Below are 19,787 nucleotides of genomic sequence, written 5' to 3' on the forward strand. Positions count from 1 at the left end.
TTTTAAATGACTAAGTTCAACTGTCATGTTATAATATCCTAAAGATGCCTCAGACTGTGTTTTATGGGGTGATTTATAAAAGGCCCAGGGCTATCTCAGGCTTTTGAAAATATTCTGAAATGTTTATTAATGGCCTCATAAACTATGCTCATCCTGTTTTGCTGATGAATACTTGGCAGTTGGAAAAAAGGCACTCAGTTCATTACCACATGAGATCACAAAATATTCTGTAAGGATATACCTTACTAATTTCTGATATATATAAAACTATGAGTTATAAAATGATCAACAAAGTTTAATGTATAAAGAGTGCACTAAAAATCACTTCAGTCTGGAACTGAGAAGCCATTATTTTCATATCCACAGGTTAAGATAATTGATAAAGGCAATCAGTGGCTATTTTCAAATACGTTTTCAGCATTTGTTTATTTAGAAAGTGAAAATCAAATTTCTATAACCATCCTCTTCTTTCAATAAACTGAAAAGCTGTTTCTTTAAATTTTGCTCAAAATAAGTCTATAGATATGTATAAATAGAAATAATACTTTGATACTTTATTTTTGTCCTATTGTTGGTTGCCTGGGTAGCTACATCACAGATAGGCAATTAATTAAGCAAAATAAATAATTTAGTTCATTTTTAATATTTTCAGTGGGTAGGCAATGTACTGTGGATGCAGCATTAAGCAAAATTATAGTGGGTTCCTCCCATATCACTGTCAGGTCTGTACCAAATGGAGCAGCAGCTTTGGAGAAGAGTTTTGAAAAGCTTTTCAATTAATTACAAAGTACTACCCAAATGATAGATATAATTAGAATCTCAGGAGACTCAGAAACACCATAAAAATAGTGATATGTTAATTAGAGTTCTTATAAGTGGTTTCTATTTTCAGTGACTAACTTCTACTTTGCAGATTTTGGACATACATAGTAAAATAGGGGAAAATGTAGGAGAAACAGTAAATAACCAATATTGCTTTATCTTGGATAACTAACATCTATCCAATTATCATAATCAATACATATTCTAAATTTAGCATTATCATAATTAAAATATAGTCTAAATTTTCTGAGCAAACGCTTCCAAGAATCCTACCAGGTATTCGCAAATTATTAGTCTATCTATTAGTATACTGGAATTGTTTTTTAAATATTTAGCATGTAATACCTGAAACTATTAGCTTGAAAATTAAACTTATTCATAATGCTTGTAAGCACAGGCTTTTAGTACTTAACAAAAAGGTAAGAAAGCTGTAAAGTTTCCAAATTGGAAAAACATAAATGGTTCAAGAGTCCTTCTGTCCATTTAGACATCTAAAATCCATGAAGCAGACACAACTAGCTCAGATTTTTTAAAAAAACTAATCTCTTCAATTACATCTAGTTTTGCTCATTAAAGTAATCTAGAAATCATTTTACTTGTCTACCTAAAGATCAAGGGACATAATTAGGAAAGGAACCTTCACTTTATTTCTATTGGAAAAGAATGTCTTAAATTAGATGAAATAGATATCTTTTTCAAGTAAAGTATAATAAGAAAAATAGTATGTTATGTATGACAAAAAAACCCAAAATTTAAAGACTAAAAGATAAATAAAACTGGATAATTGAGCCAAAAATAAAGGACCAGAGACTATTTCATGGCTGTTTCCCCAGTGAAGAAAATTAGTGCTCCGAAGATGTAACTGAGTACAATAATTTCTTGTCAGGTTATCAGAAATATCTTCTCAAAGCGTTTTATTTTGTTTTATTTTGTGTCTACACTGAGACTCTTCCATTCATATTTGACGCTTTCCTCTTATTTACTCTTCCCTTTTTCTCCCTTTGTGCAATGCACTTTAGAGAATGTGTGTGTTAACTCAAAATGATTGACTTGGTGAAACTGTACTGGGCCATATTTTATGGATTTTGTTTTTTAATTTTATTGAAGTATAGTTGATTTACAATGTGTTAATTTCTGCTATATAGCAAAATGATTCAGTTATAAATATGTATACATTTTTTCATATTCTTTTCCATTTTGGTTTATCACAGGATATTGAATATAATTTCCTGTGTTACACAGTAGGACCTTGTTGTTTATCCATTGTATATATAATAGTTTGCGTCTGCTAACCCCAAATTCCCACTCATACCCTCCCCTAGCCCACCTCCCCCTTGGCAACCACAAGTCTGTTCTCTATGTCTGTGAGTCTGTTTCTGTTTCATAGATAAGTTCATTTGTGTCATATTTTAGACTCCACATATAAGTGATATCATATGGTGTTTGTCTTTCTTTTTCTGACTTACTTCACTTAGTATGATAATCTCTAGATCCATCCATGTTGCTGCAAATGGCATTATTTCATTCTTTTTATGGCTGAGTAATATTCTATTGTATATATACCAGGTCTTTTTTTATGCAGTCATCTGTCAGTGGACATTTAGGTTGTTTCCATGTCTTGGCTATTGTAAATAGTTGGATCATATTTTATGGAAGGTAGTGGAATGACTCATCTAGGGAAGATATACAGAAATCCCTTCAAGGGAAGGAGACTGGTGCAAGGAAAGCACTGAAAGCAATATTGATGGAGAACAGAAGGAGGGAGTAACAAGATGAAGTGGGGACTATCGGCTAGGGCCAGAACATGCAGGGCCTGGGCACTACTCTATGAGCAATGAACAGTGCCTTTTAAGTACAGCATTTAGGGTGACAGGATCAAACTTGTGATTTATAAGGTCTCATTCTTGGGGAGACATATCTTTTGGAGACCATGAAGCTATGCTTAGGAAAGGAGGCAATAGTAGAAATTAGAAGCATAGAGGGCTATTTCTGAAGACTAGTAGAGAGATATCAATGATTTGAATGGGGAGATAGAGAGAAGTTGGTATATTTTACGCATATTGGACGTTATAACACCAGGATTTTTCAATGGGACAGAGCTTGTTGCAAAGGAGACTATGATTCTAAGCTATACGTAACAGCTTTCTGACAGTGGCCCTCCATGGATAGTAATAACTATGAGGACTCTGAAATTTGTGTTTCCAAGTCAAAACACTGTTCATAACCTCCAACTCCTGTATGTAACAGGTTACTCAACATCTATAGTTAGCTGTCTCACAGTTATCTTGAATTCATTTAATATATACTGAACTCGTGGTCTTTAACCCATTATTCCCCCCCTTTTTTGGTGAGGATTAAATGATATTTATTTATTTTGTACTTAACATAGAGTGAATATGCCTTCCCCTTGATTTACTATGACCAAGTACAGTTGTCCCTCTGTATCCCTGGGGATTTGTTCCAGGAGCCCGCTCAGATACCAGAATTCAAGGATACTCAAGTCCCTTATATAGAACGTTGTAGTATTTGCATATAACCCACACACATCATCCTGTATACTTTTTTAAAATTTAAAGTATAGGTTATGTACAATATTATATGTTACAGATGTACAATACAGTGATCCACAATTTTTAAAGATTGTATTATATTTATTGCTCTTACAAAGTATTGGCTACATTCCCTTCATTGTACAATATATCCTTGTAGCTTATTTTATACACAGTAGTTTGCACCTGTTAATCCCCTACCTCTATCTTGTCCCTCTCAGCTTCCCTCTCCCCGCAGACTCACAGAACAAACCACTAGTTTGTTCTCTATATCTGTGAGTCTGCTTCTTTTTTGTTACATTCACTAGTTTGTTTTATTTCTTAGATTCCACATATAAATGATATCATACCTAAATGTAAGAACAGAAACCATAAAACTCCTAGAGGAAAACATAGGCAGAACACTCTTCGACATAAATTATAACAATATTATTACCTTCTTAGTGATCCCTGTTTTAGTACAATATTCCCTCTCCAAACTGCACCCGTCTTGACTGCCTTCACTTATATGAGAATAGGGAGAAGATCAAATTCTTTTTTTTTCTTTTTGCTATTAAAATTCTCAAGGCGGCTGGAGCCCAGCTGAGCCTCTGCAGCTGCCACCGCGGGCGCCCACCAAACACTTTGCAGACTCGCTTCCACCCTGCGGGCCAGTCCGCGCTGAGGGGCCCGGGCTCAGGGCGGCCGCATTCGGGGACAGGCCATGCAGTGAAGCCCCCCACCCCACCCCGTCCACCTTTGCCCAGAGCCGCGAGCAGCAGCCCAGTACGTCCAGCCGGCCCAGGGGCAGGAGCAGCGCTGGGGGCGGGGGAGGGTGGCCCAGCCGGGGGAATGGGAGCCGGGCTCCGAGCTGAAGGCGGAGGAAGCGGCACCGAAGTTTGCCTCTGACTCACTGGGCGCTGCGGCAGCACTGTTGCTGCCGCCGCCGCTGCTTCATTGCACGTTCATGAGGAAAATTTTCAGGAGTCAGCAGAAACATTGTGCCCAAAAAAGACTGCGTCGCAGTTACCACCAAACCCTGGAGTAGATTCTCCCTGGAAAACTTCCCTTCGGTTTATTTTCTTGAAAAGACTCCAGGCTTCGGCTTGGAAAATCCAACTGCCAAAATTGAGCCCAGCAGCTGGAGCGGCAGTAAGATCCCTGCCGAAAATATGGAAAGGATGAGTGACTCAGCAGATAAGCCCATTGACAATGATGCAGAAGGGTCTGGAGCCCCGACATTGAGCAGTGCTTTCAGGAAGCCTTGGCTATGTATCCACCGTGTGGGAGGAGGAAAATCATCTTATCAGATGAAGGCAAGATGTATGGTAGGAATGAATTTATAGCCAGATACATCAGACCCATGACCGGGAAGACGAGGACCAGAAAACAGGTGTCTAGTCATATACAGTTCTTAGCAAGAAAGAAAGTTCGAGAAATTCAAGCCACCATTAAGGTGTCACGTTCTAGTCACATTCAGGTTCTTGCCAGAAGGAAATCTTGTGATTTTCGTTCCAAGCTAAAGGATCAGACTGCAAAGGATAAGGCTCAGCAGCACGTGGCCGCCATGTCCTCAGCCCAGATGGTGTCAGCCACTGCCATTTACAGCAAGCTGGGGCTGCCAGGGATTCCACGCCCCACCTTCCCAGGGGCGTCGGCGTTCTGGTCGGGAATGATACAAACAGGACAGCCTGGATCCTCGCAAGACGTCAAGCCCTTCGTGCAGCAGGCCTACCCCATCCAGCCAGCGGTCACAGCCCCCATTCCAGGGTCTGAGCCTGCGTCAGCCCCAGCTCCCTCGGTCCCGGCCTAGCAGGGCCGATCCATTGGCACAACCAAACTCCCCCTGGTGGAGTTCTCAGCTTTCCTCAAACAGCAGCGAGACCCAGACTCGTACAACAAACACCTATTCGTGCACATTGGGCATGCCAGCCATTTTTACAGTGACCCATTGCTCTAATCAGTGGACATTCGTCAGATTTATGACAAATTTCCTGAAAAGAAAGGTGTCTTAAAGGAACTGTTTGGAAGGGGCCTTCAAAATGCCTTCTTCCTCGTAAAATTCTGGGCTGATTTAAACTGCGGTATTCAAGATGATGCCGGGACTTTTTACGGCGTGACCAGTCAGTATGAGAGTTCTGAGAATATGACAGTCACCTGTTCCACCAAAGTTTGCTTCTTTGGGAAGCAAGAAGTAGAAAAAGTAGAGAGGGAATATGCAAGGTTTGAGAATGGCCGATTTGTATACCAAATAAACCGGTCCCTGATGTGTGAATATATGATCAGTTTCATCCACAAGCTCAAACACTTACCAGGGAAATATATGATGAACAGTGTTTTGAAAAACTTCACAGTTTTATTGGTGGTAACAAACAGTGATACACAAGAAACTCTCCTGTGCATGGCCTGTGTATTTGAAGTTTCAAAGAGTGAACATGGAGCACAGCATCACATTTACAGGCTTGTAAATGACTAGCCATGGTTATTTATATATATAGATATCTGTATACACACACACACTCTCTCCATGATTGAACGACTGACTGTAAACCTCACCACGCAGGGATGCTGCCCTGGCCCTGAGGTCACCCCAACTTTTCTAAATCCTGTTTGAGCGAAGTCATGTTTTCATGTGTTCATACTCATTGTAGCTGTGAAGTTCTGGTACCGTTGTAAAAAGAGAAATCAAGTTGTTTCTGTGTGTTATTCAGATCCACAGCCCACAGTTCCTCAGAAAGTTGAACCTTAAGAACCCAAGTCTCTGTTTGCAGAGACCTGTTTCTCGTTGTGGTAGAAAAAAAAATTGACAGAGCATTTACCATTGGACATTTACTGCCTTTATACAAATGTATTAAGTGTTTTTTTTTTTCAACATAAAAATCTTGTTTTAAGATACAAGTAAAATTAATCTTTAAATATAAATGTAAATTCGTACACAAAACTAAGAATCTTTAGACTTATCTTTGTAACAAATCAGGGTGGAAGTTATGAAAGAACGTAATTCACTAAATTATTTTTTAAATGAAACTTTTCCTTCTTTTTGAAACCAACATTAAAATATAGCCTTAAAAAATGCTTGGTAGAAATATCCTAATGAGACAAATTTGTACATTTTTCCTCAAGGTTAAAACTAATCTCCTAATCCATTAAACTCTTGAAACAGCTATTGCAGAGGAAGAAAACTTCACCCCTTATCCTTAACATATATAGTATATTTAAAAAATGTAAAATTGTATTGTAAAAAAAAAAAAAAATCCTGAAGGACACTTAGCATCAGGTACATTTCTTAGATGGGGCAAAAGGGAGTGGGAGCCCACCTAGGACATGCGCATGATTCATAGGAGGGAACATAAGATGCTGAAATTTAGTCTCCTTGTATGGACACTATCAAATTTCAATTTTTTTTCTGTAAAGTTGCTAAGGGATCACTGAAAGATGCTCATTGTATGATATTTTTTCATGTGTGATTATATTGAGTCTTTTCAATTAGTTAATACTTTTGGTCCTTTCAACTGGTTAATAGTTTTACTAAAAAAGAATTTCAAGTAGATCCTTTTTGCCCTACAAAAATATCCCAAAACAACAAATTACAGTGTAGGTCTGGGTTTGATTTGTCCCATCATCTTTATACAAAGATTGATTTTAATGTATAAACAGTGGGAAGCCACAAATGAGACTTTACTGACTCAATTTGATAAATGCCATAACCTACTTTCCACTGTGTCTGCACTAATGATAACTGTGGTGGATGGTGTTTGGTAAATATAGAATTAATACCCAGTGAGTTCAGTATATAAAGTTAAGTATCAATGTACAGTTAACAAGAATTAGATGTTAGAAAATAGGAAGGTTTTTATTATTAAAAGATGTTTACTAGCACACAATTTCCCTAATGGGCTTATGGAGATAACAGGAGAAGTGAAGTTTCAAAGCCCGTGCTCAACTTACAGTTTCCTGTAAAATAGGCATTAATGCATAAAGATAAAGAAAAGGTATCTTTATTTTGAAGAAGCAGTTGAAAGTCCTTTTGTCTTTTGGGATTTTAAATAATTTGTTTTGAATTTGAGAGACTTTAAAAGAGGGCATAGACTTGAATATGTTTTCTACAGGAAGTATGTGCTCTAAAATGTTGAGAAACATTAATGTAGACAGCAAGACTATACAGAAACAGAAACAGGACAGTTTTTCAGAAGCCAAGGTTTGGGGGTGAATGTGAGTTTAAGGCTGTTTCCACTAATCACTTTAGTCACACAATCATTCAAGTGAGACAACCAGTTTGACTGCCTTTTTGACTTTATTAGCATGGTGCTTGACCAAACTGATTCAAGAGTTCAGTTGAAATGGCAGGATCACAAACAGTCTTAGGCTCTGCAAATCTATCTATAGTTTCAAGTCAGTTGGACAGCGTTCACTGTGTGCAGAGGGTGTGTATATTGCAGTAATTATTTTAAATCTTTTCTCCTCTCCTAAACCCGCTAGTCCTGCTCTTCCCCATTCCCTCTCAAGAGGTTACCTCGCTTCCTACTTCAGAGAGAAAATACACGAAAACTGTGTAAATACATGCCACTTGCACAAATCGTAACTGCCAGTTACGGTCTCTTTTGATGAATACCCCTGACTTTCAGAGACCTCAATATGCTTATACCCTGATAAATTTAGTTTTTATTGTTACTATTGTTATTGCTTTCATTTGAAACATGAAATGTGGATTTTACTCAGCAGAACGTTCTTTTGAGGAAAAATATTCCAATAGTTCCAAGATCATTCCACTAGAATAAAATTTTTCTTCTCTGAATCCAGTTCTCTTCTGAACTGTATGTCTTTATAATAGTTAAACATGGATCCAGTATTTTTTAAGTCTCCGACATAGTGATTGCATGACTGTAGAATGATATTACTAATTCTGTTTATTCTAATTTTTTGAACAAAAAAAGACAAAAAATTTAAAAAGAAAAATCATTTTGTAATTTCCTTATGCTAGATTCCTTAGTAGATAATTTAGCACCTATGTGAGGAATAAGGTTAAAAATGTAATAGGCACTCTCATGGATAAAACTTCTAAAATGCTAAATCCTAACCTTAAGGTTCTTGTTTCAATACAGAATAGGCTACAATCCCCAGTTGCTTTATGGAATAAATTGGTAGCTAATTCCACATTTGTGTGATTTCAGCATAATTTGGATTCATTCAGGGAAATACTTTTTCTCTATTCTTGATAGACAGTAATATGCAATGAAATCTATTTGAATATAACATATTAGTGTAATAGGATGGTTACAATCTATAATCTGAAAAATAAAATTGTAGCTGCAGTCATAGCATCTTTGTTCTGGGCAAAGCCCGCTAGTTCTTGAATAAAGGAAACAATGGTGTTCATCAGATTATCCTAACAACACAAAATGAAACGGCCTCTTCTATGAAATTCGCTCTATAGAATTCACTCAGCCAATCAAAGACATATTTGTTTTGCATTTGAAAATGTTCATACTTTAATAGGAATGTCTCATGAATGGCAAGAAAAGTAAATACTCATAAAAATGTTTACTGTCTTCATATTTGAATAAATCATACTATTCAATTAATGGAGGAAAAATAGGTCTGTCAACTTTGATTTAATCTCCTCCCTGTGTTTTTCAGAAGAAGAAAAGTCAATAAATTATAAACAGTAGAATTATTCACTAAATACTGAATTAAATAGAAAACTTCAACCATACGGGCTTCCCTGGTGGTGCAGTGCTTGAGAGTCTGCCTGCCGATGCAGGGGACACGGGTTCGTGCCCCGGTCTGGGAAGATCCCACATGCCGCGGAGCGGCTAGGCCCGTGAGCCATGGCCGCTGAGCCTGCGCATCCGGAGCCTGTGCTCCGCAATGGGAGAGGCCACAACAATGAGAGGCCCGCGTACCGCAAAAAACAAACAAACAAAAAAAAAACTTCAACCATAAACCAAAGCAAAATTTAAAAATATAAACAATATAGTAAATTTGAACTAAATAACAGCCAGTTTTATTCTATGCTTCACATCTTTAAAAAAGTTAATGAGGTTTATTTACTAATATGAGAAAGGAAAAAAAATTCCTTTTGTCTCTCTGTCCCTCAAACCCAGACAGTTCTCTTTATTCTTGGCCACTGACAAAAGTATGGTGGTGTTACCAGTAGCTTTCTGCCAGGAATACACTAACAGGCCCAGAACTAATGCTTGGGGCCATGATATTTGGCTCTACCTCTGCTCATTACTCTCTGGGAATTAATTTACTTTTCTCTCCCACTTTCTCATTTGCGAATGAAGAATAAAAATGTCCAACTATCTGATTTGAAAGTACAGTAAAATATATATGAAAATATTTTTTTATAAAATGAAAACCATCAAAATCATGTAAGATAATCATAACAATTTGCTCTTTAAACTGAAATACAAAACACATGCTCTTGAAACATATTTTGAAATTGGGTAGAACATGCCTATTTCCACCTGCTTTATGTTACTGTTCAATATTGTTTCAGAACTATTCACCCAACAAATGCACAAGTAATGCCACTACATGTAGAACTGAAGCATTTTCCCCTTGTGCATTAATTAACATTAGTTTCCTCCATGCAAAGGGCATTCCAAGTCAGTGTTCCCTAATATTATCATTAAGGACCATACTCATTTCTTTCACAATATGTGCACTTTCTTATAACTTTAGTAAAAGGAAATAAAGATTTCTGTCAAAGGAAGGCATCAGTTTATAATTAAATGTAAAATCCTAGGAGTCAGAGACACCCAAGTTAGAATAATGTCTCTACCTCTTACTAATTTTAAACAATGAAGTAGTTACTTAACTTCTGCAAGGCTCAGTTAAGCTATAAAATGTTGATAATAATACCTACGATGCAAGGTTGTGAAGATTAAGTACAAAAATGTATATAAAATTTTGATGCAAGGACCAATAAGTGTTAAGCATATAAAACTGGCATCTATTAGTAATATGATCTGGTTTCATATTTCACAACTACTATCCTAAGCTGTGTAAACTTAGGTAATTTATCTAATCATTCATGTATAAAATGAAATATTGATTGGGTAAGTACATGTTAGCCATTTCTAGCTTCATGAATCCAAGAACCCCCATCTAACTCGGGATACCATTTTATAGTACCACCTTCTTCAATTAGAGGAGGGGTTCTGTCTCCATTTAATATATGAAGCAGACTCCCTGGCAGGGTTAATCACTTCCCTCAATTCATCTAGAACAGGGGTCTGAAAACTTTTTCTGTAAAGAGACATAATATTTTAGGCTTTGTGAGTCATAGGGTCTCTGTTTCAGCTACTCATCTGTGCTGTTGTAATGCAAAACCAGCAACAGACATTATGTACACCAGTGTTTAACAATACTTTATGTATGGACACTAATTTAAATTTTGTGTAATTTTAATGTGACACTAAGTATTGTTTTTAAATTTTTCTTCAAACACTTAAAAATATAAAAATCCTTTTTAGATCATTGGCCATACAAAACAAGTGTCAGGCTGGCTTTGGTCCATGAATTAAATGGTTAGTTGAGACTAAACCCCAGGTTGTAAAAGACAAAATTCTCTGCCAATAAGAACATTCCAAATTAATTGACTTTATTAAAAAATTTCTTTATCATAGAATATTTATATCTGGGGTCCATATTTCTTGAATTATATTATCACTGCCTAGATAGCAGATAAAAGACTAAAAAGTAGTTGCAAAAATTATATTCTTCACTAAAGTTATAAAACAAACCAATAATTCTTTCGAGGGGCAACACTATTTTCAGAATGGCAAAGAAAAATAAGTGAAAAAATTGTATTGCCTTTCCATGTACATACATTTGGCTTAGTTTGATGCTGATTGTGGGGTCATATGCCAAAACTGCAGCAGGACCAAAATATTTGTAGACCTTGGGAAACTAGCACAAACCACTGTTTGTGTAAGATTCACGAAAAGAAAAACAAACTTCCTGATGACAGTGGTTAGCAAATTGTTTTCAGAAATGAAGGAAAAAGGGAGTAGTGTAATTTTTTCAAATGGAAAGGCAAAATTCAGTCCTAATTAGTGACTGGGCTATAAGACACATGGTAATCTTTTGTGCCAGTGGCTTACTTACCTTGACATGTCTAATTTATTAAGGAAAGCTTTAGAAGGCATTTACAAATTAATGGATCACATTCTTTTGTCACTTTTTTCAGGTGGTTTTATGTTTGTTGCCATGTTTTTCTTATGTTTGTAGGGAGTTAAAAAGAAGAACCCACGCTAGGAGGGACGTCCTTTACCCTGCATTGAAACGGTATTGATATAATCCACAAAGCAAGACAGTAACCAGAAAAAGTTCGAATTTAGCCCCTTCCTTTGTATTCTTTTTACATTTAGACCAATTATATGTTCTCATACCTGTGATGGAATATCGAATCAAATTCAAGACATTGTATAGTAATGTTAGAAATATCTTCACACAAGTTTTGTCACACTGAAACCTATAGTTTGCCCCAGTCACTGGCTAAACTTCACCTTGATTGTACTAGACTGTGTGCCATTTTTAATTATTCCTCAGGGAAATATCCTTAGTTTGACAGTTGTTGTAAGGGAATATTGGCATAACTTTCTAACGTGTTAGTTGTTGGCTGCTTCTACCCGACATGGAAATTTGACATACAAAATAATTAAAATTCAGGCAAAATAATTGCTTAAAGGACTTCTTTAACTTAAAAGTGAATGATTTTTCTGACTCCTTTTGTGTATTCCATGCTTTTGTCCTTTGTATTTAACATTACTGGTATTACTACACCGTTCGTAAATGAACCATTTCAGAAAATTGGCCCCTTTCTTATTGCATTTGGAGGATATTTATGTAATTGTACACAATGATTCTTGTAACACAGACCCTGATTTTCATCTGATTCTTGCTCTTGAGAGACAGTAAAAGAGGAAAAGGGAACAAGCCTTAGTCCTCAATCCTAAAATCCTCACCCACTTTTTATTTGACAAAACTTAGAGCCTGTCTTGGAAGTGAAATGCTATATGGAGTAATGAAATGGTGAAGTGATGCCAAAGTGTCAGAGGGCCTTGCAGGAGCTTCTGAAAGGCTAATGTGTTCCCACACAGGGATTAAGAGGCCAGCATCTGGACCCAAGAAACCTAGATTCAAATCCTAGCACTACCAATCCATGCAATTTTATAAACGTTATTTAAGATCTCTAATTACTCACCTAAGAAACAACTGATCACCTAATCCATAGAAATTTTATGAGAATTATATATGTGATCATATATAATAGTATTTTGAAAGTTATAAAACAAAAAAAACCCCTCGTCTTGCTGCTTCTTGGGATTTAACCAATAGAGACAGTTTAAAAATAGAAAATTAAATAAATGGCATTCAAAATATTAAATGGCCAAGTGTATATCTTATGAAATCATAAATGCAACTGTTCCTTACATATAAAGCCTAAGCCTCCAATTCTCTCCCCAAATTGGTTTTGATCCCGGCCAGTGGTCTACAAATCTAACCTTATGGATGCTAAACTAAAGATCCTCTACAGTCTGGGCAGAGAAAGAAAGATTAGCAGTGGGTGGAAGGGTAGAGACAGGCAGGAGATGACAAATACTTGAAGACTGATAAAAAAGAAAAAGCCAGTAATGAGAGCCAACTGTGTCTGTGTGGAGGAAAGAGCAAAGCAACAGGAAACTGACACCCTCCAGAAGATATGGCTCAATATCAGTCCCTGTGTTAGCTGAAATGTACTTCCAACCTCGGGAAATAGAATGTCCTAGAGGAAAGATATACTGAGTTCCTTTTTTCTATGGTTTGAGGTAGGTAAACAATGGAAGAAAAAAAAGTATTCCTCAACTACAGGGAACAAATTTAATTAATTAATTACTTTTCATCCATTCCCTTTGGAGAGATTCGCCTTCTTGGTTCTGTAAATCTTTATGGAAAACTACTATCCTAGAATTTCTTTTCCTTTGTGATTCTATACTACCTGGCATTGCTAAAATAGAAAATAAATTATAAGAGAAGAAGGGGATCCAATATACATAAATACCTAAGTACTTTCCTGGAGGGAAACAAATAGCATTCTCCACCAGATCACTGGAATCAAAGTTAGGAGACATGTATTGGTGGGGGGTTGGCTCTGAGCATAAAAGTGCAACAAGAATCCTGATGCCAAGTTACCTGAAGGCAGTGGGAGTCTAGGCTGCTGAACTAATCTCAAGACAAGGAGTATAGTTTCTTTGGAGGATAGCTGCCATCTTCCTGGCATGAGGTTGATGCCAGAAGACCTAGTGCATAGCTTGATTTCTAAGAATAAAGACTGGGAATAGGCTAACACAAAGAAACTTAATTGTGTTTGTCCTACAAAGAGTAAAGACCTCTTTGCTGTGGAGGTTGATGGCAGTTTGTGCTAGATCTCAGACCAGAAAGACATTATTACAAAGAGGACCAGCAACGGGTGTTGTTTGTGGAGGGCTAGAGTTCAACAGGGACACCACGTGACACCAAGGAGCAAAGGCAGTAGAGGAAAGATCAGTGATTTTTACTCTTTAGGCAAATTGGGTCCAGTTTAAGTGTGGAAGTCATTCGGATCACCATTATGGATTCCATAACCCTCCAGCGTTTTAGAAAATCTGAAAAGTATACCAAGAATTAGATACTTGGATTCACCCTAATTTGATATGTGTAAGATTTATTATGTTTTATTTGAAAAATAAGAGATCTGTAGAACTTGTACTCTGAATTTGCATAGTAGGCCATTCTTTACATAGCTTGACATATGTTAAGGACTTAAAATCTACTAATCCATAAGTGTTATGTATAAAAAGAATCATTTTGGGGGGAAAGATTTTTAGTTGTGGATCTCATGGAGAAAACAATAACTAGAGTATGAAAGTGGGCTCCAAGGATTACTTAAAACAACAGCAGTTAAAAACCTCATATTCTCAGGTTGGGATTAGGGTAATGTGAGGGAGACAGTTGCCTCAGGGTGGAAAATTCAAGGGGGCACAAAGTAAGTACATAATCAATGTAAATAATATTTAATGCAGTATTTAAAAAAATAAAAGTAATTCAAAACCCATAATAAAAAGATAGCAAAAATTTAAATAAAGACAGAATTTGACCCTGCACTTGCATAACTGTGCCTCACTCATCTCATCTAATCCCAGTGCTTGTTCCAATAAAACTTTATTTACAAAAAGAGATGACCAGCCCACGAGCCACAGATTGCTGGTGATTTTTTAAAAGATATTGTATGGAAATATTACATATTTTGATTACTGAGTTTTCCTGTCCTCTTAAATATTGTGTCCCAAGGCAAAAACCTCTTTGAACTTAACTTCATTCCTGCTTGGAAAATATCAGATTTTTTAAATAAATATGAATAATTAAAGAAACATAAAACAAGAGAGAACCAAAGAAACCAAAGACATAAAATCATAAACTAGAAGAATGAAAAAAAAAGATAAAATGTGATAAGAATTCAAAGGCAAACTAAGTGAAAAAAAAAAAAAAATGAAGATCATGCAAAATAAAATTTCCCAAGGAAGGCCATGACTATTTTAAAGGGAAAAAGTAGATAATTATATCCTCAATCAAAATAAATATAATTGGGCATTCTGTCTGCATCTGTGTCAGAGCAGGCACCTCTGAGTTAAGAAGCTTTTCCATCATGGAGTCATCAGTATCAGAAATACTTGGGGGCTGGGGAGTGAGGGGTAAAAGAGAAGGAAGTCACCTCCTTTTTCATCTTTTCCTGAGGTTTTTCATGCAAAGTGGATATTTCTTCTTCAAAAATAGTAGCTTGACAATTGAAGAGATGAGTCTCCCATTCCTGCCTCTCTCAAATGTTCAAAAATTAAAATTCAAAATTGTGTAAAACTCAGCTAATGCTGACACTTTCCCCTAGCCCTGCTAAAAAGAAAATAAAAACAGATTGAGATGATTGAAGTGGAATTGTTTAAGACTTTACTCCTAAGTCTTGTCTTTGGTGTTACCTTGAAACCGCTAATACCAAGCACTTTGTAACAAGATCACCATCATTTAAATCCCTGCTTTACGACTTCTAGTATGTGATCTTGAAGAGGTTATTTATTTATTTATTATTACTTTTTTTAATTAGTGGTCATCTGTTGTTTTTATTTTATATTGGACTATAGTTGATTTACAATGTTCTATTAGTTTCAGTTGTAGAGCAAAGTGATTCAGTTATACGTATACATATATCTGTTCTTTTTCAAATTCTTTTCCCATTTCAGTTGTTACATAATACTGAGCAGAGTTCCCTGTGCTATACAGTAGGTCCTTGTTGGTTATCCATTTTAAATATAGTAGTGTGTATATGTTCATCTTTAAACTCCCTTTTTTTCAGTTTACTCATCTCTAAAATGGGGATAATAATAGTACTTATATAAAGTTATAATTAATATTAAATGAATTAAAGCATGTAGAGCTTTTTCCTGTCACATAAGTAATTTCATAAATCACATTATGCTTATAATAAATCATTATGTTATTATCAACAAGACTCTTAAAATAGGAAATAAAATAATCATAACTGAGTTCCGGGAAGATGGCGGAAGAGTAAGACGCGGAGATCACCTTCCTCTCCACAGATACACCAGAAATACATCTACGCGTGGAACAACTCCTACGGAGCACCTACTGAACGCTGGCAGAAGACCTCAGACCTCCCAAAAGGCAAGGAACCCCCCACGTACCTGGTTAGGGCAAAAGAAAAAACTAAACAGAGACAAAAGAATAGGGACGGGTCCTGCACCAGCGGGAGAGAGCTGTGAAGGAGGAAAAGTGTCCACACACTAGGAGCCCCTTCGCGGGTGGAGACTTCGGGAGGCGGAGTGGGGGAGCTTGGGAGCCGCGGAGGAGAGCACAGCAACAGGGATGCGGAGGGCAAAGCGGAGAGATTCCAGCGCAGAGGATCGGGCCGACCGGCACTCACCAGCCGAGAGGCTTGTCTGCTCGCCCGCCGGGGCGGGCGGGACTGGGAGCTGAGACTCCGGCTTTTGTCGGAGCGCCGGGAGAGGACTGAGGTTGGCGGCGTGAACACAGCCTGCAGGGCGTTGGTGCGCCGCGGCTGGCCGGGAGAGAGTCTGGGGAGGGGTCTGGACCTGCCGAAGAGGCAGGAGACTTTTGCGTCCCTCTTTGTTTCCTGGTGCACGAGGAGGGGGGATTGGGAACGCTGCTTGGGAGAGCTCCGGAGACGGGCGCGAGCCGCGGCTGGGAGTGCGGAGCCCAGAGACGGACATGGGACGCTAGGGCCGCTGCTGCCGCCGCCAGGAGGCCTGTGTGCGAGCGCAGGTCACTAGCCACACGCCCTTCCGGGGAGCCTGTGCAGCCCGCCGCTGCCGGGGTCCCGGGATCCGGGGACGGGTCCCCCGGGAGAGCGCACGGCGCGCCTCAGGCTGCAGCGTCATGCCGGCCTCTGCCGCTGCAGGCCCGCCCTGCACTCCGTGACCCTCCCTACCCCCCGGCCTGGGTGAGCCAGAGCCTCCGAATCAGCGGCTCCTTTAACCCCATCCTGTCTGAGCAAAGAACAGACGCCCTCCGGCGACCTACACGCACAGGCGGGGCCAAATCCAAAGCTGAGCCCCTGGGAGCTGTGAGAACAAAGAAGAGAAAGGGAAATCTCTTCCAGCAGCCTCAGAAGCAGCGGATTAAAGCTCCACAATCAACTTGATATACCCTGCATCTGTGGAATACCTGAATAGACAACGAATCATCCCAAATTAAGGAGCCCTGTGGATGAAAGGCTCTTGGTGCTGCAGCCAGGACTCAGTGCTGTGCCTCTGAGGTGGGAGAGCCAACTTCAGGACACTGGTCCACAAGAGGCCTCCCAGCTGCACATAATATCAAACAGCAAAAATCTCCGAGAGATCTCCATCTCAACGCCAGCACCCAGCCTCACTCAACGACCAGCAAGCTACAGTGCTGGACATCCTATGCCAAACAACTAGCAAGACAGGAACACAACCCCACCCATTAGCAGAGAGGCTGCCCAAAATCATAATAAGTCTACAGACACCCCAAAACACACCACCAGACGTGGACCTGCCCACCAGAAAGACAAGATCCAGCCTCATACACCAGAACACAGGCACTAGTACCCTCCACCAGGAAGCCTACACAACCCACTGAACCAACCTTAGCCACTGGGGACAGACTCAAAAAACAACAGGAACTACGAACCTTCAGCCTGCAAAAAAAAAAAAAAGGAGACCCCAAACACAGTAAGATAAGCAAAATGAAAAGACAGAAAAACACACAGCAGATGAAGGAGCAAGATAAAAACCCACCAGACCTAACAAATGAAGAGGAAATAGGCAGTCTACCTGAAAAAGAATTCAGAATAATGATAGTAAGGTTGATCCGAAATCTTGGAGATAGAATGGACAATAGAATGGACAAATTGCAAGAATCAGTTAACAAGGACCTAGAAGAACTAAAGATGAAACAAGCAACGATGAACAACACAATAAATGAAATTAAAAGTACTCTAGATGGGATCAATAGCAGAATAACTGAGGCAGAAGAACGGATAAGTGACCTGGAAGATAAAATAGTGGAAATAACTACTGCAGAGCAGAATAAAGAAAAAAGAATGAAAAGAACTGAGGACAGTCTCAGAGACCTCTGGGACAACATTAAACGCACCAACATTCGAATTATAGGGGTTCCAGAAGAAGAAGAGAAAAAGAAAGGGACTGAGAAAATATTTGAAGAGATTATAGTTGAAAACTTCCCTAATATGGGAAAGGAAATAATTAATCAAGTCCAGGAAGCACGGAGAGTCCCATACAGGATAAATCCAAGGAGAAATACGCCAAGACACATATTAATCAAACTGTCAAAAATTAAATACAAAGAAAACATATTAAAAGCAGCAAGGGAAAAACAACAAATAACACACAAGGGAATCCCCATAAGGTTAACAGCTGATCTTTCAGCAGAAACTCTGCAAGCCAGAAGGGAGTGGCAGGACATATTGAAAGTGTTGAAGGAGAAAAACCTGCAACCAAGATTACTCTACCCAGCAAGGATCTCATTCAGATTTGATGGAGAAATTAAAACCTTTACAGACAAGCAAAAGCTGAGAGAGTTCAGCACCACCAAACCACCTCTACAACAACTGCTAAAGGAACTTCTCTAGGCAAGAAACACAAAAGAAGGAAAGGACCTACAATAACAAACCCAAAACAATGAAGAAAATGGGAATAGGAACACACATATCGATAATTACCTTAAATGTAAATGGACTAAATGCTCCCACCAAAAGACACAGATTGGCTGAATGGATACAAAAACAAGACCCATATATTTGCTGTCTACAAGAGACCCACTTCAGACCTAGAGACACATACAGACTGAAAGTAAGGGGATGGAAAAAGGTATTTCATGCAAGTGGAAACCAAAAGAAAGCTGGAGTAGCAATTCTCATATCAGACAAAATAGACTTTAAAACAAAGACTATTAGAAGAGACAAAGAAGGACACTACATAATGATCAAGGGATCAATCCAAGAGGAAGATATAACAATTGTAAATATTTATGCACCCAACGTAGGTGCACCTCAATACATAAGGCAAATACTGACAACCATAAAAGGGGAAATCGACAGTAACACATTCATAGTAGGGGACTTTAACACCCCACTTTCACCAATGGACAGATCATCCAAAATGAAAATAAATAAGGAAACACAAGCTTTAAATGATACATTAAACGAGATGGAGTTAATTGATATTTATAGGACATTCCATCCAAAAACAACAGAATACACATTTTTCTCAAGTGCTCATGGAACATTCTCCAGGATAGATCATATCTTGGGTCACAAATCAAGCCTTGGTAAATTTAAGAAAATTGAAATTGTATCAAGTATCTTTTCTGACCACAACGCCATGAGACTAGATATCAATTACAGGAAAAGATCTGTAAAAAATACAAACACATGGAGGCTAAACAATACACTACTTAATAATGAAGATATCACTGAAGAAATCAAAGAGGAAATCAAAAAATACCTAGAAACAAATAACAATGGAGACATAACAACCCAAAACCTGTGGGATGCAGCAAAAGCAGTTCTAAGGGGGAAGTTTATAGCAATACAAGCCCACCTTAAGAAGCAGGAAGCATCTCGAATAAACAACCTAACCTTGCACCTCAAGCAATTAGAGAAAGAAGAACAAAAAAACCCCAAAGCTAGCAGAAGGAAAGAAATCATAAAAATCAGATCAGAAATAAATGAAAAAGAAATGAAGGAAACAATAGCAAAGATCAATAAAACTAAAAGCTGGTTCTTTGAGAAGATAAACAAAATAGATAAACCACTAGCCAGACTCATCAAGAAAAAAAGGGAGAAGACCCAAATCAATAGAATTAGAAATGAAAAAGGAGAGGTAACAACTGACACTG

General features: G+C 38.1%; 1 pseudogene across 1 annotated transcript; it reads left to right on the plus strand.

Moving 5' to 3' along the window:
- Positions 1-4,429: 4,429 nt before the first annotated feature.
- Positions 4,430-5,826, plus strand: LOC309960957 (transcriptional enhancer factor TEF-1-like; annotated as a pseudogene). The gene has a single exon. The product of its transcript is annotated as a transcriptional enhancer factor TEF-1-like (transcript).
- Positions 5,827-19,787: the final 13,961 nt, after the last annotated feature.

This window comes from Leucopleurus acutus (assembly GCF_964270905.1).
Source record: "Leucopleurus acutus genome assembly, chromosome: 4".
Taxonomy (NCBI): domain Eukaryota; kingdom Metazoa; phylum Chordata; class Mammalia; order Artiodactyla; family Delphinidae; genus Leucopleurus; species Leucopleurus acutus.